Raw genomic sequence first — 11,782 nt, 5'->3', positions numbered from 1 at the left:
TCATACTGTCGTCGATGCTCTGGGGTTACTCTCCATTAATCAACAATCATACTGTCGTCGATGCTCTGGGGTTACTCTCCATCTATCAACAATCATACTGTCGTCGATGCTCTGGGGTTACTCTCCATTTATCAACAATCATACTGTCGTCGATGCTCTAGGATTACTCTCCATCTATCAACAATCATACTGTCGTCGATGCTCTGGGGTTACTCTCCATTTATCAACAATCATACTGTCGCCGATGCTCTGGGGTTACTCTCCATCTATCAACAATCATACTGTCGTCGATGCTCTGGGGTTACTCTCCATTTATCAACAATCATACTGTCGTCGATGCTCTGGGGTTACTCTCCATTTATCAAAAATTATACTGTCGTCGATGCTCTGGGGTTACTCTCCATTAATCAACAATCATACTGTCGCCGATGCTCTGGGGTTACTCTCCATCTATCAACAATCATACTGTCGTCGATGCTCTGGGGTTACTCTCCATTTATCAACAATCATACTGTCGTCGATGCTCTGGGGTTACTCTCCATTTATCAACAATCATACTGTCGCCGATGCTCTGGGGTTACTCTCCATCTATCAACAATCATACTGTCGTCGATGCTCTGGGGTTACTCTCCATTTATCAACAATCATACTGTCGTCGATGCTCTGGGGTTACTCTCCATTTATCAACAATCATGCTGTCGTCGATGCTCTGGGGTTACTCTCCATCTATCAACAATCATACTGTCGTCGATGCTCTAGGATTACTCTCCATCTATCAACAATCATACTGTCGCCGATGCTCTGGGGTTACTCTCCATTTATCGACAATCATACTGTCGTCGATGCTCTGACACTGAATGTTGGGATAATTTTTTTTTACCCATAAGTGAAAAATTACTGAAATAATGTTTCCAAAAAGTCCTTCCTTCTGGTGAACACCAGGGGGGAAAATGTATTACCGTAAGTATGGCTTAAAAGTCCCACCATAGTATTCAAATATTTAAATGCCTTTGGACACTCTTAAGGATAATCTGAAATGATAATCTGAAACAAATGAAAGTATTTTCACGCATAGTTTTAAGTTGTCTGGGTGATGAACCTTACTTCATATTTTAGCTTTGTTTTACTTTAAGTAGCCCCTTGTTTTTGAGGAGTGTGTTATAACGGGCAATAATGGCTCATAGTTACCTGTCAGTAAAACACAGAAAATATATATCTTTCTTGCATAATGTAAAGACTGCGTTTAGAACTTCATGAAAGTAAAAGAACCTGTCACCTGGATGATGCAAAATTGGGTCAATATGACGGCCAAAACACGGTTCTATTTAATTGATATAGTAGGGCCTTCTTGGCCGAGTAGTTAGCGTGCCAGCGCAGCATGATGACTCAGGAGCCTCCCGCCAAAACGGTCACTGTGAGTTCCAGTCCAGCTCATGCTCATTTCACTTATAGTACGCGTATAATTGAAATATTTTACGTGGGTTTATCAGTAACTTGTCAAAGGTCAGTGGTTTATCTTGGGCGCTCTGGATTCCTCCAGTCGTAAAACTGTCCCCATCTCTGAGATACATGTATGCCTCGGCCTTTCGTCATCGAGACCAACCATGTGAAAACGAACCAGGTGTTGAAAGTTTATATGAGATGATTAATAATATGTTTTACTAAATTCAGGTCACTGCTTAACGCGGTTTGGTTCGTCACATTTCAGTTAACATCACTTTTTTATGCGTTATTATATATAAAGCTTGTCACACGTGAAGCATGTAGACAATGACACACAGAGTCTGTGGCTCAGGGCATCTCTGTTCTATAAATAGTTTTAAAATGAGGTCACTGGTGTTGTCCTTGTCTAGACTAGAAAGACATGCTTAATTTGAACTGACTAGAATGACAGCAAAGACGAGGTTAAGATTATTGCACTCTGAAATTCATTAACTAAACTTTATGATGTTTAATTGACGTAGATAATACCAGTAAGCGAATACAGTGCCCAAAAATGGTTTCAGGACTTTTTGGGCTTTTTTTTGGCTACTATTTTAATGAGCCGTAACAAAGCTGCAACAGCAATAAGGTATTTTATCCAGAAATTACAGTTAGCATTTACACGTTATTTATAAAGCCTAAAAGTGACAAAACACGTATATGTGCCTTTCTCTGATTATATTCCTTCTTAACTTTAAGAAGTTTATTTAGGTATACTTAACTATTTACTTCTTTATGCCATTGTTCTTTAGAACCTCATCAAGAGCGTGGTTAATATATTGGGCAGACAGAATCAAAAGTGAACGGATTAAACCACCAACCTTTGGCAAATTACTGAACAACTTTCCCGATGCAAACTTGCATCTTTACGTAATATGTGCACGGCCCAGAGTTTACCGCAACAAAAGCCATGAAAAGAGAGTAAATTTCGTGCCCTAGGCCGCCATCATTCAGTCCAGAAATTCCTTATAGTCCTTATATGTGCCTTAAACGGACACAGAATTGATCCTGATCAGCACGTTTGAGAGATATGCCCACACCAAGTTGAATTTAGATATGGAGGATTTATTCAAGCGTGACCAAGCCTACAGGATTAACTCAGGGGACAATATTTCCTCTGTCAGCCAATCAACATCGATTCTGTGTCCCTTTTACTGCATTTTTTACGTTAGCGCTACTCTTTTCACCACTAATCCAGCTATTGCTACCCCCATTCCATGCATATGTGTATGTTTATTTCAATGTTTATATTTCCTTATCCATTGATTTATTATGTTTCAATTTTATTTGAATTTATTATTATTCCAGGTTTAGTAATATAAATATTATGAAGCAGCTTTAAAGGAATGTCTTGCGTACATCGTCGATAGTCATATTGCCACCCGTTCGATTTGATTATTTTCCAATTTTCCCAAAAGCTTTGTATATAAAATAAGCAAATAAATAAATAAGCTTTAAAAGAAGAAAATGGTAGTATTTTTGTCACTTACATGTACATAAAAGGTGCCATTGGAGGAAACCAGGGTCCGGGGTAAACCATCGACTTTTGCTAGAAACCGAACTATGGTATAAAGACACCTCAAAAGTAGCCAGAAGTGGATTCGAACGCACGACGTTATTGGTCGAGGGGCTGGAAATGAGAGCGAACCCGTACTTGATTCTTCTGACCCAGTTAGGCCTCACAATGCTAAATATAGAATGTCCGATAAGTGTCATACATATAAAAGCGTTTTAACGACACTGATTATATCTGAGTTCTCTCTGATGTCGAGTTCAGAACACAGAGCCATAAATTCTGACCAAATCTAGATTGATATGACTTTGCAATTGCATTATAGCATCTTGATAAATGAAAACTCCACAGGGAGTTCAGTATATAGTCCATGTGCGGATATCCGTTCTGCCCTGATTTCCATAACCCCAGTCTTCGAATTGTTATATTTATTTATTTGATTGTTATTTCAGTTATACGACAGCGGCCAGCATTATGGTGGGTGGAAACCGGGCAGAGCCCGAGGGAAACACACGACCATCCGCTGGCTGCTGCAAGACCTTCCCACTTACGATCGGAGAGGAAGCCAGCATGAGCTGGACTTGAACTTACAGCGACCGCATTGGTGAAAGGCTTCTGGGTCATTATGCTGCGCTAGCGCGAATTGTTATATCATCTTAATCTCGAACGCTGTCACGCAATGACGTGTTCAAATTTCTTCTTAGATAATTCGTCCTTAAATGTTTATCTTTAAAGCCATGTAAATTTCACACAGGTCATCCACAACACACTATTCGTTTATTCGTACAGTTACGGGTGGAGAAAACCGGCTCATTGTTATCCACTAATAAAAGGCTGAAATAGTCTGTGTGGATTTTGCTTAGAATATCATTAATTAATACCCACAAAAATTCTTAGCCCTGTTGTGTTCTCTATTAACATAATGTGCATATTGAAACTAAAAATGCAAAATTGCAGAATACTGAAAGACCAGGTGCACGCCAGTTTACTGATAGTTTTGAAATGCCAGATCGTCCATTCCTTTCGTAACATAGGCAAAATAAGTACAAAATAAACAATGACAGCAATTTCTTGAAGGAGGACAAACGACTGAAATATTTTTTTTTATCATTGTAAGCATTATGGCACTTCATGTAAGAAAAAGAAACGCTAGTCGCGCTTTTGTCTAATGTTTGCTGTCCATAGACGAACCATGCTAACCAACAGTCCTGGTTTATATATAAATATTGATTTATTTGCAGCTTTGACATATTATAGCACGAAATATTACTGGTCAGATAATCATGTAATGAACCAAAGCACCTGAAGAAAATAAGTATCACGCAAAAGTACTTGTACATATGTTAGATGCAAAGAGCATAATGGTGATCCCTAGTCCAGAGCCGTACCGTGAATAAACATAAGAGCACCATAGACGGTTATAAAAAAAAAGAGAATACTCAGGCATGAAAAAGTGTCCTGCGAAATCTTATTCCTTGGAGAGATGACGCGCTCAGTAGTCTGTAGATGTGATTTATGAATGTTTTATTTCGAGTGAAAATGTGGGAAGGGTTGGCTGGATTTGATACACAACCTGTGCCAGATTCCCATGTGTTGCTTTTACATTACAAAGGCTTCCAATCAAAGCTGAGAGCCCAATGGCCTAAACCAGGCTTCATCAATCATAATGCAATGGACTCCGCTCTCCTCTCGAAAATTGCGATTATGCTTCATGGGGGCAATATATTGGAACCTTTCTCAAGCCAAGCCACTTCCATTGTCGTTTGCTTGTATAATTTTAACAGCTGTATCTGCCATTAAACACAATACGGATGTATGAATTTCTTAGCCTAAGTCTCTTATTCTTGCTTGTCTATGAATGGTTCCACTGTGTTGCGAAAAAGGATTAGACTACACAGAGTTGGTTAAAGGATGGGGGTACACTACAGTTCGTTGAACAGGTCAGACTGCTCTGAGTTTGTTGAGTTGTTTGATTGCACTGAGTTTATTAAGTTGTTAGACTGCATTGAGTTTGCTGAGTGGTTAGATTGCACTGAGTTGATTGAGTTGTCAGACTGCACTGAGTTGAATGGTTAAAACCTATTTGTTTAGCTTTCCGTGTTATTCAAAAGCCTTTAGATCGCTCTGTCCGAAAGTGGTTAGCGAACCCGGCTGTGCAATACAGCTCATACAATACCGCTCTGCCTTGCGTCTGGACACCTCGACATAGTCACGCCCCCGGTCAGCCGGGTCTCTTATCTGGTGTCCTTGACGTGGCCTCTACTGGGATAGCACTGTGGATCTGCAGTCAACGTGGCCTCTACTGGGATAGCACTGTGGATCTGCAGTCAATGAAGCCATTCAGCTGACATAAGGCACCGGCGTAAAATGACAGTATGCAGTACTGAACATAGACCAATTACAGCTGGGCTCGTCCGAATGAGTTCCGAACTAACTAACTAGGTAAAATAAGTAACCGTTAACTTCATGTAGCCTGGTGAGGAGTTTTTCTCGGTGCTGCATTACCATGATGGTCTGACTGAGCCATTTAGGCCAAGCAGAGTTAAGGATTGCATATCGTGCTAGAAGCATAAAAGAACAAACAACTTTGTTCGTAAACAACAAGATTGGCAACAAGTATTCCACTGTGAGCTATAGTTGTGCATCATTGGTTCTGAGTAGACCCGGAAGGGCTTTTAAATCATGACTGTTAAAGGAGGTTATCTGAGGAAGAACATATGGGGTTAACGTTTCTTCTGGCCCATTAAAGGTGCTGAGAAGCTGCAGAAGTGGTTTAGCATCCGTTTATCGGTTGAAATGCCCCACTCTTTGACAATATCTAATATTTACACTTGACACTGTAACGATGAGTCTCAAATTTAGACATTTACAAGGGAAGGGGATAGAGTTTGCGGAAAATTGGAAGAAACGTTAAGAGTTTCAGTTCACACGTACACGTGGTGAAGCGTGTCTGATTATTTTAGACCTATGACCGGTTTCATGAAGCTGACTTCGCTTCATGTTTGCCGTTAACTACCATGACGATGTATGTTGACGTTGTACACTTAGCTAAGGGCTGTTTAACACTAAGTCTGCTTCAAAAAACCGGTCCCTAAATCTGCATGTTGTTACAAATGCACATAACAATCTGATGAATTGCATAATAACAACGTGAAAACGGTAGTAATTAGCCAATTAAGCATTTAATGGATAAATTTCCAGCATTGGATATTTGCTGAACTTGTACATGTGTGAAATGTACAGAAACTTTAATACCACGAGTACCGCTTTCTTCCCACGTAGCTTGTGTTAAATACGTTTTTCTCTTAAGTCGTATGATTTTTGGCAGATGCTAACCACAATATGTGAAGGAGACTAGCTTAGATGTGCAGCAAAGTTGAAAGGCTACACATACATCATATATGTATTTGAACACCGGATATTAGTGTATACAGAAATATGGTTCTCCAGGCTTTAAATGAAGACAGATGAGTTTGAGTATTCCGTCATTGTCTTTCCATCTGAATCCCTTGGCCCCTGTCTGCAAATATAATGTTTCAATCCCTAATATCTGAGGATAGACATGACAGAGACAAATATATATAATAATTTCTTCGACATAAAATCTTAATTGTCCATGTTGTGTAGACATGCATGTGTACAAAGCTTACCGCTGTCATATTAGGTGAGAAATCATATGTCAGTCCACCTGAGCAATGTGAAAGGCTCTCATCAGATGTGCTAGAACGAACAAAAGCGGTCTTGTGGCTACAGCTGGTCGGTTTAGAGGAATATTCATAAATGACTCAAAAGACATGACGTTTGAACCCCTTTCTGGGTGAAATGTCCTCGCGTACAACACAAACCATGGATTTAATAAATAATTAAAAGGGGCAAGTTACGCTTTACTTTTTAGCTTCTTTTAAAGCCATTCTGCCAAGGAACGTTTTTAGGGCTACATATTTGATACTTATGGGTGAATCTAGAAAAGCAGGCTGTGCATACCACATATGTCTACTTATCCCGCATCTGACAAAATACTCGGCTTTTCATTGGACAAAAACGGTCATGTCGGGTACAGATATTTTCTCGAATCCTGCAGACGACGTCAAATGTGTCTGCTGAGTAGGTTATATTCCTTTGTTGAGGTCTATCAATGTTCACATCGCTGAAGCGATTCACCTATATATCGACCTTCTGAACTGAATTGACGGGTCTTTGCAGGATAAATTCATTACATGGTGACAGGATACGCAAATATATGGTGTCAATAATCCTCATATTTGTGTATCCGATAACTGGGGCAACACATAACTAATATTACCGCCCAACACTCACAGTTCTGTATAAGTGAAATTCTTCAGTGCGATATAAAAAATGAATCAAATAAATAAATCAAATCACAGTTCTGTGCTGTAACTGAAGGCGAAAGGAATAATCCCTGTGCTAAAAACAAAAGACAGAAAACATGATTTCTTTTTAAGTATCATATTCGATGCAGATTTCTACACCGTGTGCATAGAAAACAACTCAAAATATCATAACAGGGTTGCATGTGTTATTTGGAATAAACTCGATTCGGGATAAGCAATTGCAGCCCGTTAGACATACATATAATGATATCAAGTGACTATTTAAAGTTCAAATAGTCCTAGAACATCAATGAAAAATTATTTGTGGTCGAGTTAACATATGTTAAGAGTCCCTCCCTAATTGCCAATTAAGATTTGATGCGAAAACCGTAGCCTGTTGATCAAATATTGAGAGTTCTTGATACGCGACATTCAATCGCCCATAAAATGTAAGCAGCACGATGTTAATCTACAGAGGTGAACAATTCTGTTTTATAAATCATCAGTTATCCAATATGGCTACGCATATCTTGGTTTGTATATTCTATATATGTAATTTAACAATAGTTTTACTTATTTACTTTGATTGGTTTTTGTTTTGTTTTTTTTCGCTTTACTCAAGAATATTTCACTTATACTATTGCGGACAGCATTATGGTGCGGGGAAACACACGACCATCCAATGGTTGCTGGCAAACCTTCCCGCGATCAACTGGACAGGAAGCCAACATGGGCTAGACTTGAACTCACTGCGACCGCATTGGAGAGAGGTTCCTGGATCATTGCGCTGCGTTGCGTGTTAACCCCTCGGCTACGGATGCCCCAAGACACAAATAGGTTTTGATTCTACAACCTCTATGAACAAAATACAATTTACCCAGAGTTCACCCTTCACCACTTCATACTTAGAGGATTTAACAAAGGGTTAATGACTAACTCCATTTTAAACATAACGCTGTATTTAACTAAGGGTCCGTACGTGGGAAGGTCTGTCGGAAGCCTACGGGTGGTCGTGAGTTTTCCCCAGCCTCTGCCCGGTTTCCTCCCACCATTATGCTGGTCGCCGTCGTATAAGTGAAATATTCTTGAGTACGGAGTTAAACACCAATCAAATAAATATATAAACAAATAAGTAAATAACCAAGGCTCACTGGCATCACTAAAAAAACAGGACCCAGTTTCACGAAGCAGCGTTCGACATTTTTTATCATACGTTTTTTATATGATATTTTATATGTCACAATTACGGTACCATTGTCCTATATGTGGAATTATCATACATGTACGATACCTATGTGAAACTGGGCCCGGATTTTAACATACTTTCTGCGCAGATGTCTTGTGTCAACTCAACGGACATTGTTATCTTTTAAACAATTATTGCATGAAGATTTTCGGTGGATATTTATAAAGAATTCTGTGCATATGAGATAACATGGTATGCCTATGAGCGAGCCATAATTAATGAAACGTTTTAGAAATCAATGCGACATGGCCATGTAGCTGATCAATTACCGGTGGCACAATGCCGCCATTTTTATTGTACCAGAATGTCTTTGACGTGGTGTTCAAAGCCAAATAAAGTTTACTTCGCCAGATTGGAAAATTGCCAAGGTTGTTATTCAATTTTCTGACGGTAATTGATCAATCAAGCATGTCACATATTGCGCGCGCCAACAAATTACGGGACTGTATAAGTATAGTGTACCAGTGAAGTAATCGCCGAGTTTGAGATCAAAGATATACCAGATAGACTGTACGAGACTGTTCATTAATTGATTAATGATTATAATAGCAAATGGCAGAGAATTACTTACATTTATCAATTGACATTAATGGTTACGGTCATCCCCTGGCTATGGTTCAGGGCGTCAGAGTCAAGTCTCGATATTCATGCCTGCTATCTGTATGTTTAATGTGAGGTAAATAGATCCGGTTTTATTAGATTATTATAGACTTATTAACACGTGTACAAGATTTCTGTACAAATGTAAGAACTCGTTTTTTGTATGTGTATATACTTAAGGCTTTACCTTGTACTTTAGCAATTTTTCAGCCATATGACATAAGGTGTGTGAACATATATTGTGTCTTCTTGTGGCAGGGCGGGTTCATGCCACTGATGTGCTGCCGCCACTGAAATATCATACCGAGGACACCAGGCATGACACCCTCACCCAGTCACATTATACTGACATCGCTGGCCATGCAGTCCTGTTTCCTTGCTCTAACATCTCATTTCTGAATGCCAAGAGTGGTAACATCCGGTATCATTTTTAAATTCTTTGGTATACGACCCGACCAGGGTTTTATCACAGGTCTCCCAACTTCGAGGCAGATGTTCTAACGATCAGGCTACGGAAGCAGTTATAATATTATTACAGCTTTCACATCGTTTTCCTGATTAATGCATGTTGGTCACAAACATCATTCTCTGAATCAGAATGAATTCATGTACTTATTTAATATCTATTATTTATTTGACACCTCTCTCAAGGATTGGTGACATATTCCGACGAAATAAGCAAAAGGAATTTGTCGCCGTTAAAATTTCTGTAGCCAAATGTTCCCTTCCCGGGAGAAAACGACTCCTACGCCAGACACATGTTCGGCGCCGGAAAATGCAGAAAGGGGCAGTGAATGGATGCACCAGTCGACGCCATGTTTCCTTGAAAATTTCAAGTGATAATCGATTCGCCTCCCGCGTAACCATGTTGCTCTGCACTTGTACAAATGTGTCTGTTCGATGTACCTACCTCAATGGACAGGTATTTCTACTTATTACAACGAACACAATTTTCGTCTGTACGCCACAACCAACAAAGTCGACTAATATGAACCCGCATATCCCCAAGGTTTACTATCTGAATTTAGTCTAGACACCCGTCCCTTTTGCTCGTTACAACTGCGCAGACAAAAGTAAACGCCGAGAGCATTTCAACACATCAATGCAACTGTTGTCCAGATTATCTTGTTTACACCACTTCTGACCCTGAACATGTTCAGTTAAAACATAGTTGAGTCAATTCTGATTTTTCTCAAATTTCCTTTACATTTAATATATCATCTACGTCACCAAGCACGAGTCTATGTTCATCCAATGAAGCCTCCGTGACCGACGAGATTAGCACGCCAGCGCGGAGTAATGACCCAGGAGACTCTCATCAACGCTATGAGTTCAAGTCCAACTCATGCTGGCTTCCTTTCCCGCCGTGCGTGGAAAGATCTGCCAGTGTTTCCTCACTTCCTAGATTTTACACTGGCTGAAGGTGATGTCGTGTGATGCAGTTTATAGATCATTAAGTGCAAAGACAAAGCTGAGGAAATCTGTCCGCATCCGGGAAGTACAACGTAAATGAAGTCGTGTCATCAGGCCTTAAGTACAGCATATCCGAGAGTAGAGCGATGCAGCCATAACTGTAGGTGGTGTCAGGGAATTACACGATATTTGATTCTCCCCATCAGAAAACGCCAAAGTTAAAAGCTCGACAGAGTTCTTACGCAAACCAACAATGAAGACGCCATTTTGTTTACCTTTGCGATTGTCTGGCTTTTTGTTTGTCCTTTCATCAAACAGTCGTCGCCCTCTCAAGTCTTTAAGATGAGTGTCCCTCCTCCCCCACCCCATCCCTACCTAACAAGGCCTAAGGATGGAATTGTCAATTACGGAGCAGATATCTTTAACGAGGCTGTGGAGGCATTTCTACGAGAACTCTCGGCGGTTTAGGTTATTGCAGCTTCCGTTCCGTATGGTGATAATGGGTAACAGCTTAAAACCTTATCGTCAGGAGTAGTAATCAGTTAAGTTGGACAACTCGTGCGTGTAGTCGCGTGACGGGGTTGATTTAGCTTTTCTCCAGTTCTTGAATTATTGTTGTAACCAGTGTTAAGCGTTGAAGAGGTAATACAATGATTTAGGTTATTCGTACCCAAAATCTCATCTCATAGCGGTAACTGTCAACGATGTATGTAAATAAGATTATATCTATCGTGGGTTTTTCCCGGGCTGTGCTCGGTTTCTACCCACCATAATGCTGGGCGCCGTCGTATAAGTGAAATATTCTTGACTACGGCGTCAAACACCAATCAAATACATAAATAAATAAATAAATAAATAAATAAATAAATAAATAAATAAATAGATTATATCAGATTTTACTGTCATATTGTTACCTCACAATTTTGTATTTCGAGCCCGGGGTTAACGACGAGTTGCATAGCATTCCAGTATACGTAATTATCACATTCCATTGATAGATGGAGTATCAGTTAAATAAATCGTATTGTCGGTTAAACCGATCATTCCCTTACCCATGATGTCGTAAGCTTCCGCTGCTTAAGCTGTTACTTTAAGAGGAGAAGCAGATGACTTTTAATTCTGCTTAAATCATGATGCCCGGAGAAACGCTGTTACTTGCTGTTTAACCATTGACATGAACACTTGGAATAAAACCCT

The sequence above is a fragment of the Liolophura sinensis genome, chromosome 11 (genome assembly GCF_032854445.1).
Source record: "Liolophura sinensis isolate JHLJ2023 chromosome 11, CUHK_Ljap_v2, whole genome shotgun sequence".
Taxonomy (NCBI): Eukaryota; Metazoa; Mollusca; class Polyplacophora; order Chitonida; family Chitonidae; genus Liolophura; species Liolophura sinensis.
Note: the sequence above shows the minus strand (reverse complement) of the source record.